Source organism: Schistocerca cancellata, unplaced genomic scaffold (assembly GCF_023864275.1).
Source record: "Schistocerca cancellata isolate TAMUIC-IGC-003103 unplaced genomic scaffold, iqSchCanc2.1 HiC_scaffold_754, whole genome shotgun sequence".
In the NCBI taxonomy this organism is placed as follows: domain Eukaryota; kingdom Metazoa; phylum Arthropoda; class Insecta; order Orthoptera; family Acrididae; genus Schistocerca; species Schistocerca cancellata.
The window spans coordinates 10,081,741-10,096,068 of NW_026046765.1; positions in this window are offsets into that span (position 1 = coordinate 10,081,741).

A 14,328-nucleotide genomic window follows, 5' to 3' on the forward strand; every position below is an offset into this window, starting at 1 on the left:
TGAGACCAAAGAGTCCAAGTTCATCTGTGCATCATTAAGCCATGACAACAATACACCTTTCCAAAAGTTCTCACACTTAGACAAGATAGCAAAAATATTTTTAATAACTCTTCTGTGTACAGTTGTCTTCCTTGAGACTTGTTTCAACTATAACACAGGGCTATGTTCTTTATTATAAAATCTCTACACAGCAAACTTCAACCATAAGCAGTGTTCTAGCAGTAAGAATACAAAATAAAAATTGATGTAGCTTATAAGTTGGCTTTTGTTATTCTTCCATTAATATAATCTCGTTTGTTCAGTATCTTTCCTCAAAACGTACAATTACAGACTCTTCTTTTAATAATTCCACTAAACGGCAGCTTCCACTAAACAGAGCTTCCACCCTTTATAAACCAACATTACTGCTATACCGTCCAGCACACACTGCTACTACTGTTCTCTGAGTTACTCTGACCAACATCTCTGGTCTCAAACACAGTCATCATTAAATCGATATTACAGTGGTTCGGCACATTTATCGAATTCGCAACTTTATTCACATTTATGGCCAAAACTTAATGAAAATCGACATGGCGTATAGGACAGCCCGCTTTCAAATGGACTCTGTTGTCTGAAATGTTTAGTTATCATTTCGTACCTGTTTCGTCAGAAATTGCTGAAAAAATGCATAGTATGTCAAGTTTCTTCTGTTTCGTTCGTAATAGCGTCTTACATATTAAACTTGGTTGTACCAGATAAGAGAAGATGACTGACAGCGAACTATATTAAACAAAGAGTTCTGTTAATGTCTATCTGTGAGGATTGTTGGTTTCATTAGTTAGTTTTGGCAACTAAGCGATTTTATAGCACGTTGTATGTCTTTTATTGGATAATGTTGGATATAATAAAGTATTCGTCAATTTTTAAATGTTTGTTAATAATTTCTGTGACTTCTGACCATTCTTTAAAACCCCCTTAAATATTTAAAATATCGACCAATATACCGAAATATCGATACTTCCGGACCAATAATACCGATGTCCTTTATAAAAGTCGGCACAATATATGCCGGTGTTTTTAAAAATTTGCCCTTCTTTAGTTGGTAGCTGCTCGTCACTGTCATGCATATTTCCTCTAGTACCTGAGTGGATGGGGAGTCACATGGCCGCATTGTGTCTTGTTCTAGAAATTAGTTGTCTGAGAACTTACGCCAACGTCGAAGGAACGTCGGCTGCACCATGAGTATCAATATCCGTTACATGAATCTGCTAAGATGAAAATTAGCTCTAAGTGTAGAAGAGATAATTAAAAATAAATGGTCTGAAATGAAAAATCCAGAGTGAGTACGGTAACAACAACTATGAGTTCTTCAGAACTGTCACTATTGTAAACGTCAGATATAAACTCTTTCAGTCCACAAATAATTGTATGAGTCAATGAAAAGAGATAACATCCGGCATGTCGCAGTCTTGGATATGCACTTATTAATCATAAACTATAGCGTTAAGACGACATTCAAAACAGTCCGATATTTATATAAGTCAAGGTAAAAAGAGGGGGTATGGTTACACATTGTTACCTTCATTTTACAGCACGTGTCACTCAGTTTAAGTTCATCATTCAAATCACAGTTAAAGATTTGTTTACAAGAGATTGTTACCGAAAAATCTCTGGCGAACTGCCTCCGAGGAAGAGGACTGGTATATTAGGGATTGCATTCCTGTCCTTTGTGTTACTTCCAAGAAAGTCAACAACTCTGAAATCAGGAAGTCAGATATGAGCTGCAGCAGTCCCACATACAATGGTGGGTGCAGTCTCTCTCTCTCTCTCTCTCTCTCTCTCTCTCTCGCTCTCTCTCTCTGCCTTCTAAGATCTACCGTGTTCCATTTCGGCCGTCTTCGATAGATATTCCAAACTTAGGTTTCCAAATTGGCACATGCAGTATTGTTGACTTTTGTCCGTCTTATTCTGTGTGCTAAGCTCACAGCCAGGTCTGAAAGTGAATAAATAGCTGCAGAAAACAGATGCACACAAAGCACCTTGCTAACAACGGCGAAGAGCACGTCTGCACGTCTGTACAGCTCCCCCTCGCTGAAAGCGGCATTCCAGGCCAGGCATCCCTTCTCGCAGCTTAGGTCGGCGGCGGCACTTTTCTCGTGTCCTTTACAAGAACTTCTCTGTGTTCACAGAGTGGCATTGAATATTTTAATTAAGTTAACGGGCGAGTCACATTTATGCTGCCTGAGGGGAACGTAATAAGATTTGCTTAATTAATAGCGATTCGGTCCCCGTCTAAAATAATGACTTTTATTTTTAAGTGACATTTAACCGTACTCAACCTTCAGTTTTAATTACAAGTACCTCCAGAAAGAAGACCGAAAAGTTTTAACGTCAATCTGTTGGCGCTGGATAGGAAAACGACTTTTACAGGATTCATTTCAAGGGACGAAGCATTACTACTAAATTTGCCTTCATAAAACGAACGAAGTTCCACTTCAGCTACAAAAAAAATACATAACTGCACAATGTACAGTTTATCGCGAATCGGACGGTAGTAGTAACGCTGTGACAAGAAGATGTTTTGTAAATCTGTGAAAATAAAATTATAAATGCTCGTTTATTGACATTCTCAAATCTCCAAAACTTCTTTACAGAATGCTTTGAAGTTTTGACACAATCTACATACTGTCTTTAATATACCCCAAATAAATATGTAACACAAAATGGAGAAAGTTATCACCAAAAATCTAGAGAAGTTCTGGACCAGTTTACTTCAAATTTTTTTCACAATACTCTAATGAAGATTCAAACAGATATACGCTACATATTTTTCACACACACAAACACACACACACACACATATATATATATATATATATATATATATATATATATATATATACACTCCTGGAAATGGAAAAAAGAACACATTGACACCGGTGTGTCAGACCCACCATACTTGCTCCGGACACTGCGAGAGGGCTGTACAAGCAATGATCACACGCACGGCACAGCGGACACACCAGGAACCGTGGTGTTGGCCGTCGAATGGCGCTAGCTGCGCAGCATTTGTGCACCGCCGCCGTCAGTGTCAGCCAGTTTGCCGTGGCATACGGAGCTCCATCGCAGTCTTTAACACTGGTAGCATGCCGCGACAGCGTGGACGTGAACCGTATGTGCAGTTGACGGACTTTGAGCGAGGGCGTATAGTGGGCATGCGGGAGGCCGGGTGGACGTACCGCCGAATTGCTCAACACGTGGGGCGTGAGGTCTCCACAGTACATCGATGTTGTCGCCAGTGGTCGGCGGAAGGTGCACGTGCCCGTCGACCTGGGACCGGACCGCAGCGACGCACGGATGCACGCCAAGACCGTAGGATCCTATGCAGTGCCGTAGGGGACCGCACCGCCACTTCCCAGCAAATTAGGGACACTGTTGCTCCTGGGGTATCGGCGAGGACCATTCGCAACCGTCTCCATGAAGCTGGGCTACGGTCCCGCACACCGTTAGGCCGTCTTCCGCTCACGCCCCAACATCGTGCAGCCCGCCTCCAGTGGTGTCGCGACAGGCGTGAATGGAGGGACGAATGGAGACGTGTCGTCTTCAGCGATGAGAGTCGCTTCTGCCTTGGTGCCAATGATGGTCGTATGCGTGTTTGGCGCCGTGCAGGTGAGCGCCACAATCAGGACTGCATACGACCGAGGCACACAGGGTCAACACCCGACATCATGGTGTGGGGAGCGATCTCCTACACTGGCCGTACACCACTGGTGATCGTCGAGGGGACACTGAATAGTGCACGGTACATCCAAACCGTCATCGAACCCATCGTTCTACCATTCCTAGACCGGCAAGGGAACTTGCTGTTCCAACAGGACAATGCACGTCCGCATGTATCCCGTGCCACCCAACGTGCTCTAGAAGGTGTAAGTCAACTACCCTGGCCAGCAAGATCTCCGGATCTGTCCCCCATTGAGCATGTTTGGGACTGGATGAAGCGTCGTCTCACGCGGTCTGCACGTCCAGCACGAACGCTGGTCCAACTGAGGCGCCAGGTGGAAATGGCATGGCAAGCCGTTCCACAGGACTACATCCAGCATCTCTACGACCGTGTCCATGGGAGAATAGCAGCCTGCATTGCTGCGAAAGGTGGATATACACTGTACTAGTGCCGACATTGTGCATGCTCTGTTGCCTGTGTCTATGTGCCTGTGGTTCTGTCACTGTGATCATGTGATGTATCTGACCCCAGGAATGTGTCAATAAAGTTTCCCCTTCCTGGGACAATGAATTCACGGTGTTCTTATTTCAATTTCCAGGAGTGTATATATATATATATACACCCAGACCCAGCAGTAGCTGGAGCGGGATTCGGATAAATATATGAAACGTTTCTAGCAAACAGAAAAGTTATGTTTGTTACTTGTCGGATTATGATTAGAAGACTACTACATTATCTGAGTTTGCATTAACAATAAACAGGGCTCACGGTCAGAGAGAGACAGGGGGGCTGGGGGTAGAGGAGATGGACATAGGAGTGGGGGAAAAGAATACAGAAATGGGAAAGGAAGAGATCGACAGAAAGAGGGGGAGGGAGGGAACGAGAAGATCGACAGAGGGAGGGGAAGGAAAAGGCGGAGATGGAGGGAGAGGGGGTGGAAAGGTGGACACAGAGTGGGGAGAGGTGAAGGACAGAGAAAGGGCAAAGACAGTGGAAAGGAGGAGGGGATGGGCAAAGACAGTGGGAGGAGGAGACGGACAGAGATGGGCCGGGAGGGAGGGGGGCGGGAGTGGAATTTGAACGTTTATCCAATTCTCGTACATATAAGGAACCTGTACTCACTCTTTTCTTACTTTCCTTTTTTACGAGAATGAGCCACAACAAAGAATGGCTGGGAACAGCTATTCAAGAAATAAAACCAAATGTTTCTTATTCCCACACTATCTTATACTTAGCGGCTAATTCTGGGGAGGGTCACCCAGTCCCATTTGCAAGTGACCTATCTAATGGCTTCCAGGGACAACAAAATACTGATTTTCAATATTTCGTGTAATTATTGTCCGAATTTATAAACTTAAAATGTTGTCATAATTACTCATTAAGATGTATAATCTTATGTTAAATGTGTAACACATTAAGACAAGAGTATTGTTGTTGCTGTGGTCTTCAGTGCAAAGACTGGTTTGATGCAGCTCTCCATGCTACTCTATCCTGTGCAAATTCTTTATCTACCAGTACCTACTGCAACCTACATCCGTCTGAATCTGCTTAGTGTATTCATCTCTTGGACTCCCCCTATGGTTTTTACCCTTCACGCTGCCCTCCAATATTAATCTGGTGATCCCTTTATGCCTCAGAACATGTCCTACCAACCGATCCCTTCTTGTAGTCAAGTTGTGCCACAAATTCCTCATCTCCCCAGTTATATTCGGAACCACCTCATTAGTTACGTGGCCTACCTATCTAATCTCTAGCATTGTTCTGTAGCACCACATTTCGAAAGTTTCTATTTTCTTCTTGTCTAAACTAGTTATCGTCCATGTTTCACTTCTATACACGGCTGCACTCCATACAAATACTTCCAGAAATGACTTCCTGACGCTTAAATCTGTACTCGATATTAACAAATTTCTCTTCTTCAGAAACACTTTGCTTGCCATTGCCAGTCTACATTTTATATCCTCTCTACTTCGACCATCATCATTTATTTTGCTCCCCAAATAGGAAAACACATCTACTACTTTAAGTGTCTCATTTCCTAATCTAATTCCCTCAGCATCACACGAGTTAATTCGACTACATTCCATTACCCACTGTCCATTCCGTTCAACTAATCTTCCAGGTCCTTTGCTGTCTCTGACAGATTTACAATGTCATTGGCAAACTGTAAAGTTTTTATTTCTTCTCCATGGATATTAGTTCCTACTCCAAATTTTTCTTTTGTATCCTTTATTGCTTGCTCAGTATACAGGCTGAATAACATCGGCGATAGGCTACAACCCTGTCCCATCCCAACCACTACTTCCCTTTCATGCCCCTCGACATTTAAAACTACCATCTGGTTTCTGTACACATTGTAAATAGCCTTTCGTTCCCTGTATTTGGTCCCTGCCACCTTCATAATTTGAAAGAGAATATCCCAGTCAACATTGTCAAAAGCCTTCTCTGTGTCTCTTTTCTTAAGTCTCTAAGTCTAGAAACGTAGGTTTGTCTTTCCTTAATCTTTCTTCTAAGATAAGTCGTACGGTCAGTATTGTCTCATGTGTTCCAACGTTTCTACGGAATCCAAACTGATCCTCCACGAGGTCGGCTTCTACCAGTATTTCCATTTGTCTGTAAGGAATTCGTGTTAGTATTTTGCAGCCGTGACTTATGAAACTCATAGTTCGGTAATTTTCACACCTTTCAACACCTGCTTTCTTTGGGATTGGAATTATTATAGTCTTCTTGAGTCTGAGGGTATTTCGTCTGTCTCATACATATTGCTCATCAGATGGTATAAGGTGGTTCTCCCAAGGCTATCAGTAGTTCTAATGGAATGTTGTCAACTTCCAGGACCTTCTTTCGACTTAGATCTGTCAGTGCTCTGTCAAATTCTTCTCGTAGTATCATATCTCCAATTTCACCTTCACCTACGCCCCCTTCACTTCCATAATACCGCCCTAAAGTATATCGCCCATGTATAGGCCCTCTATGTATTCCTTCCACCTTTCTGCTATCCTTTCTTTGCTTACAAGGGAACCTCCCCATCGCACCCCCCCTCAAATTTAGTTACAAGGTGGTACAGTGGATAGGCCTTGAAAAACTGATCACAGTTCAATCGAGAAAACAGGAAGAAGTTGTGTGGAACTATGAAAAAAATAAGCAAAATATACAAACTGAGTAGTCCATGTGCATGATAAGCAACATGAAGGATAGACTGACCTCAGGAACGCCGTGGTCCCGTGGTTAGCGTGAGCTGCTGCGGAAAGAGAGGTCCATGGTTCATGTCTTCCCTCGAGTGAAAAGTTAAACTTTTTATTTTCAGACAATTATCAAAGTTCAGGCACTCACACATAATCAACTTCGCTCTCCATAATTCCAAGACATGTTCAGATTTGCTTGGATATATACAGGATTTGACGGTCTACACACGGAAAAATTTGAAAACGTTAAAAACAGGTTTTGACAGAGCACAGGGAAAATTGTGCGACTGTGAAACTGTTGCATTCATTTGTTGCAGTTTATGTCACAAACTCTTAGGTTTTCATCACTTTATGGGAGTGATTATCACATCCACGAGAAAACATAAATCGGGCAAGGTAGAAGAATCTTTTTTATCCATTCGCCAAGTGCACAAGTTAGGTGGGTCGACAAAATATTCCTGTCATGTGACGCACATGCCGTCACCAGTGTCGCATAGAATACATCAGACGTGGTTTCCTGTGGAGGAATCGGTTGACCTATGACCTTGCGACCAAATGTTTTCGGTTCCCATTGGAGAGGCACATCCTTTCGTCTACTAATCGCACGGTTTTGCGATGCGGTCGCAAAACACAGGCACTAAACTTATTACAGTGAGCAGAGACGTCAATGAACGAACGGACAGATCATAACTTTGCGAAAATAAAAGAAAGTCAACTTTTCACTCGAGGGAAGACTTCAACCAAGGACCTCTCGTTCCACAGGTGCTCCCACTAACCACGGGGCCACACCGCTCCTGAGCTCACTCTGTCCTTGATGTTCCCTATCTTGCACATGGACTACTCAGTTTGTATATTTTGCTTATTTTTTTCATAGTTCCACACAACTTCTTCCTGTTTTCTCGATTGATCTGTGTTCAGTTTTTCAAGGCCTATCCACTTTGCCAACTTATAACTAAATCTGAGGGGGGTGCGATGGGGATGTTCCCTCGTTAGGATTGGTTTTCCATCTGAGCTCTTGATATTCATACAAGTGGTTCTCTTTTCTTGAAAGGATTCTTTAATTTTCCTGCAGGCAGTATCTTTCTTACCCCTAGTGATATATGCCTCTACCTTAGCCATTTTGCACTTCCTGTCGATCTCATTTTTAAGGCGTTTGTATTCCTTTTAGCCTACTTCATTTACTGTATTTTTATATTTTCTGTTTTCATTAATTAAGTTCAATATCTCTTCTGTTACCTAAAGATTTCTACTAATCCTCGTCTTTTTACCTACTTGACCCTCTGCTGCCTTTAGTGTTTCATCTCTCAAAGTTACGCATTCTTCTTCTGCTGTATTTCTTTTCCCCATTCTTGTCAATCGTTCCCCAATGCTCTCTCTGAAACTCTCTACAACCTCTGGTTCTTTCGGTTTATCCAGGACCCATCTCCTTAAATTCCCACCTTTTTGCAGTTTGTTCAGTTTTAATCTACAGTTCATAACCAACAGATTGTGATCAGAGTCTACGTCTGCCCCTGGAAATGTCTTACAATTCAGTATCACAGGCAGAAAATCTGGATAATGTCGTGAGGCAGTGTACCTCACGACCCGAAAATTGCCCTTACTCGTATGTTAGGAAAGTTAAATTAATTTAACAACTGAATGATTTCAGTAAACAACAGAACTATAACGACATATAATAGTATCATAAATAGCAAAGGCTGTAGAAAAAGTTTTATTGGACCAAATTTGTTGATACAATGACATTGCTACGATATGGAAAGGAATGCTGAACGCTGGAAAATCAGCTGAGATATTCATAACAGTAATTGTGGGGCACGATTCCCTACTATGTTTCAGTTTCCATTTTAAAAAACATTTCTGAACATATTTAAAATGAAAACCAAAGACTATGTATTGATATGCGTACTTAAAAATAAGAAATTAACGTAAACTGTTAAACTCAAACATTTCGGTGCTTTTTTTACACAACAGATAACACGCAAAGAAACTAGTTTTTCTTTTGTATCTTCAATGGTCTTAACTATTTTATATGGCACAATACTGCAGCGATTGTGTCCTCTTTCACCACGATTCAGTGCTTACTTTAATGGTAATGGAGAGTTCTTGAAAATAGGCAGTTTCTGACATCTGCAATCATATCAGTAATTTTTCCAGTTTCTTTATCAGAATTCTTGTGAAAATGACATTCTGCTGTTAATACTTTTATGATTGCCAGCCCAACTGATAAAATGTGATGTCTAGACAACACATCTTTATTTTTTTCTTTTGCTCTGTCCGTGCCTGTTAGTGTAAGTTAAATAATTGCCAAATTTGTTTATATCTGTAAAATCTTCAATGCTAAGATGCTGAACTCGTTGCTTAGTTTGTTTCAGTATACCAACCTATTTTTATAGTTCTCATAATTTTCGTTTCTGACTTTCTGCCTGGTGCGTCTGTTTCTTTCTAGCTTTGTGTCTGTTTTACCCTACACCTTACGAAGCTATGATCACTTGAACTTCTAATTAGGACTTTAACGTCAAATTCTATACATTTTGTATAATTGGATTAAATAAAATCTGTTTCAGTATTATTTTCAGTTGTTTTTTACCATGTGCATTTTCTATTCGCTTGTTTTTAATTTTGTTGTTTGCAAGAAATAATATACCTGAATACGATCTCAGCTCTGTAACCCTGACGTACAATGTGTATCCTGATATAAATTATATTTAGGGTTCTCTTGTAAAGGGCTGATTGATTCTCATTTCATCTAATTTAATTTTAAGCACTTTGTTTCGTGGGCCCATGTTACTGTCGATTTAGCCGAACTTGGGAAAGCAAAGTACGGTTCGTATCAGCACTTTGTCGTTACACAACTTTGTTGTATTGTAGTTAAGTGAACCTTAGCACTTCAACCACCATCCCTCTGCCAAAGAGCGCACTGCATGTGCCCTAGGTAATATGCTTCACACCATAGAGTATAATATGAAGGGTATCCCGGTATAAATATTGTAATCTTCTAAAATGAAAGCAACGTCATGATGTGTTCATCTACATCTACGTGACTGCTCTGCGATTCACACTTATGTATCTGGTGGAGGGTTCATGGGAGTACCTTCAAAGCATTTCTCTACCGTTCCGCTCTCGGACAACTCGTGGGAAAAGTGAACACTTAAATCTTTCCATACGAGCTGTTACTTTATAACGACGATCGTTTCTCCCAATGTAGGTTGGCGTCGAGAAAATATTTTCACATTCAGAGGAGAAAGTTGGTGATTGAAATGTCATGACTTCTCCACAGCGAAATACGTCTTTATTTTAATGGTTGCCGCCCGATGTCGTTTGTCATATTCGTGGTACTGTCTCCGCTGTTTCACGATAGTAAAAATGAGCTGCCCTTCTTTAGACTTTTCTGATGTCCTCCGTCAATCGTATCTGGCAAGGATCCCATACTGCGCAGCAATACTCTAGCAGAGAACGGACAAGTGTAGTATAAGCAGTCTCTTTAGCAGACCTGTTGCATCTTCTAAGTGTTCTGCCAGTAAAACGCAGTCTTTGATTTGCCTTCTCCACAACATTATCTAAGTGATCGTTCCAATTTTAGTCGTTCGTTAGTGTAGTTCGTAGTTATTTAGTTGAACTGAGAGCCTTTAGATTTGTTAAAAGCTGTAATTTCATCTTCGATTTATTGGTTACCGGTTTCAACGTTACAATATGCCCTCTGTACCAGACAGTCGCCGAATTTCCTCAATGACAACAGTGTGTACGTCACATGTGGAATAATCTGAATTCGCACCAGCTCATGTTCACACGTCATTTGCTCACGACAGTACCGCAAACATTAGGTGTTGTGTGCAAATGGAGTGTGAGCAAGAGCTTGTGCGGAGTCCAGGTATTTCACATATTGCACACATACTATTATCACTGAAAAAATTCGGTCAGCATCTGGTATAGATGGCGTATTGTAAGGTTGAAACCAGTCTTTAATAAAATCGAGATGTTAATTACAGCTGAAAGTGTCTTGATATTTCCAACATACATATGGGCTGTTGTCCCACAATTCAGTAAAGCACGAATGGATGCACCTAAACCTTTAGATTTGTCTGATTCATCGTGTAACCCAAAATTAACAGTTTCCTTGTCGTACGCGTGTGGATGGCCTCACAGTTTTCCTTTTTTGGAGTCAGCTGACACTCTTCACACCACACATACGTGGTGTCTAAGTTACTTTGCAATTGGTTTAAATCTTATGCTGACTTTACTAGACGGTAAATAACAATATCTTCTGCAAACAAGAAGGCTGTTCAGACTATCTCCTAAATCGTGTAAATAGATTAAGAGCAGCAGAAGGCTTATAATACTTCCTTGGGGAACACTAGGCATCACTTCTGTTTCACTCGATGACTTTTCGTCGATTAGTATGAACTGTTACCTTTCTGACAGGAAATCAAGAATCCGTTTGCAGTACAGAGACGATACTACATAGGCACGATATTTGATTAGAAGCCGCTTTTGCCTGTCGCTATTTATAGAAACGGTATTGATAACGATGTAGAACAATTATATATTTTTAAAGAATATGTTGAATGATGGTTGTCGTCCAATTGTTGAATGGGAAAAGCATTGTCACGTTGTAATAACTCAGTGCTTACCACCCCCGTTCCCCAAGCGCGGGGGGGGGGGGGGGGGAGTTAACAGTCGGGCGCCGCCAAAAGCGACCATTTAGATGTGGTGCAGAGGTTAAACCAAGCGCAGTGCATCAAGCAAAGAACTCTGATATTTTCGTAAAAAAAGGCCAACAGGAGATGACAGCTACCATTATTGTTAGTGATGGATTATAGTATGCAAGAAAGAAATCGAGATTACCTTATCTTCGTTGTTTTTGAGAGGTGTTTCTCTCCTAGTTCTGTCTTGAACTAACGTTTTATGTGTTGACAAACTAGAAGTACCTATGCATCAGTGACCCAACCCACAGCCATTCTACTGTGCCAGTTTTCCACGAGGAAAATCCAACGAAACTATTTACGACGTCCGATACTTGCCCCATACAAAAATTACTATGGATGTTTACGTGAATGAAGACGGCGGTGTTGAGTGGCAAAAAGAGACCAAAAATTCGACAATGGAGTGTCAACAATCACACTGTACCTGCCAGATATGTGAGATATGCAGAACACCACCATTGTAGACACTGCCCTCATCTGTGAAACGCACCTCTAATATGCATCAACTGCAAAGAAGATAGACGCCCTTCCTCTTGGAGAGGCTGTAAAGGCTCACCAAATACAACAGCTAACCGGAAAGCATCAAGTAAACAGTGGACGCACGGAAACACTCAAAATTGTACAGCCGGCATCGAAGCAAACTCCAGCCCAAAAACGATTAACAGAAAGAAGAGAATAAACTAATCAATAAACAACGCACAATTGAAACTACAGTGACAGTGAGACACTCCAGCCACGAAGAAGAAAATGAACACCCCTCACAAAAATTTGTTCCATCAAACATTATAAAAAGTTCATAACCAAAATTGGAAACGTCATTACGATTCTGAAACGAAACAATATTATCAGCATAAGAACTGAAACAGCAAAGAAATTCATCAAAGCACAAGAAACGCAATCGAAGTTAAAGAACGTAGTCAGGTGGGCAATGGAACATTTTGCACTTTTTAATGGCAGGCAAACCTCTAGTGAAATTTAAGGTTAAACCCAGAATTCTAAATGCAAAGGAACTGAAGAACAAAGGAGCAGAACTCGACGAATTTGTGGAGAAACATCGTGTGGCTATTTTATTTTTCATAGAAACTCATCTAGGGAGTACTCAAGCCTTCAAGCTCAGAAACTCGGTGCTTGTATACAATACAGCCAACACAGAGGCGATGAAACAGTCTTCTTTCTCAGGGCAAACATCATCCACAATTTAGAAGCTACACCTCAACTAATTTCTGTGGAAGCCACAATGGTAACAGTAGAAATGCTATTAGGATACATCATCCTAGTAGCGACCTACATCAGCCGAGGAAACGACCTCGATGAGCAAGACTTTTTCAACATCTTCGATCACAGCAGTAATGTACTCCTTTGTGGAGATCTAAATGCCAATTGCCAAATTTGGAACAGCCGACAGAACAACCAAACGTGAGAGAAACTGCACCAACTCGAAGACAGAATACAGGTAATGGTGTTGGGACCAACAGAACCAACTTACATCTGAAACTTTGTAAATGGACAACCGGATGTGCTCGACATCACTCCAGTCACAAACCTGGACTTTGATCTTCACGTGAAGGCAATAAATCACCTCAAACCAGACCACTCGCCTATAACTGATCACATTACTCAATCCATGAAACAGCCAAACCCTAGCACCATTATGATAGCAGGCTGGGAGTACAGTCAGGTAGCTCCGAAACAAGATTAAACCAGCAATCTACCTCACATCTTCAGAGAAGACGAATGAAGTCATCAAAACCCTTTCTGGCAAATAACCGGCGTATATAAGAACTCCACCTCAACGGTAATATACGAGTAAGCGAGATATGCTGTACTTCCTCTACTCGTCCAAAACATTAAAGCTCTAAAAATGTAGCAGGGAAACGATCGGAAACATACAGAAACCATGAAGATCGATGTAGTACGAAAAGATCGTCCAGGGAATTTAGGAAACAAGCCATCGAATGGAGATCCGAGCAGCGGGAAGACGATAGCGTGAGCTTCACCAAAAGTCTAAAGAAGTTTGCAGAATTATAACAAACCTATCTCATGATTTTTCTGACGTTTCGCCAGCACGAGTGGCTGGCATTGTCAAAGCTTCACCCTCCATTGCCGGTGGTGAACTGGAGGCGAGCTCGCGGCCGCAGACTATATGTACCTGGCGCGCCAAACGTCAGAAAAATCATTAGATGAACGTCGGCCGAAGAACCCGAGACAGAAGGCAATAGGCAGTTTGTCAACAAGTGGCCACGAAAGCCTTAACAATTTTGTATTACGCCTCTACGGGGAGGAGATTTGCAGATTGTACCGACGCCTTGACCAACGACGGAAGAAGAAAGCGCGACTGATGTCCTCTCTCGCCTTTCTCTCACGGTGCCGAGATGAATGTGCTACACTGGAGTTCTTGAGATGCAAGCGCCTATTCACCACCGCCCAAGCACATCGTATCTACGACAGAAAGGAACGAGCTTTTCTTCGTGAGCGAATACATACAACACGGAGAAACTTGGCAAGAACGGATCAGGAACTTCTGGACATTTTCTATCAACTAAGTAGCAGAATGCATCGAGACGACTGGGACAAGATCGACAGCATCACTCACAGGAGCATGCAGAACGAACTCGAGCGCTGCACCGAGCGGCAAAAGAAAAAGTTTGAAAGATGCCGGAAGCAGACCGACAAGGCGATTCCCGACATGTCACACACAGTGGTCAACCTCATTGAACGACAATTGACCGAAGAGGAAGTG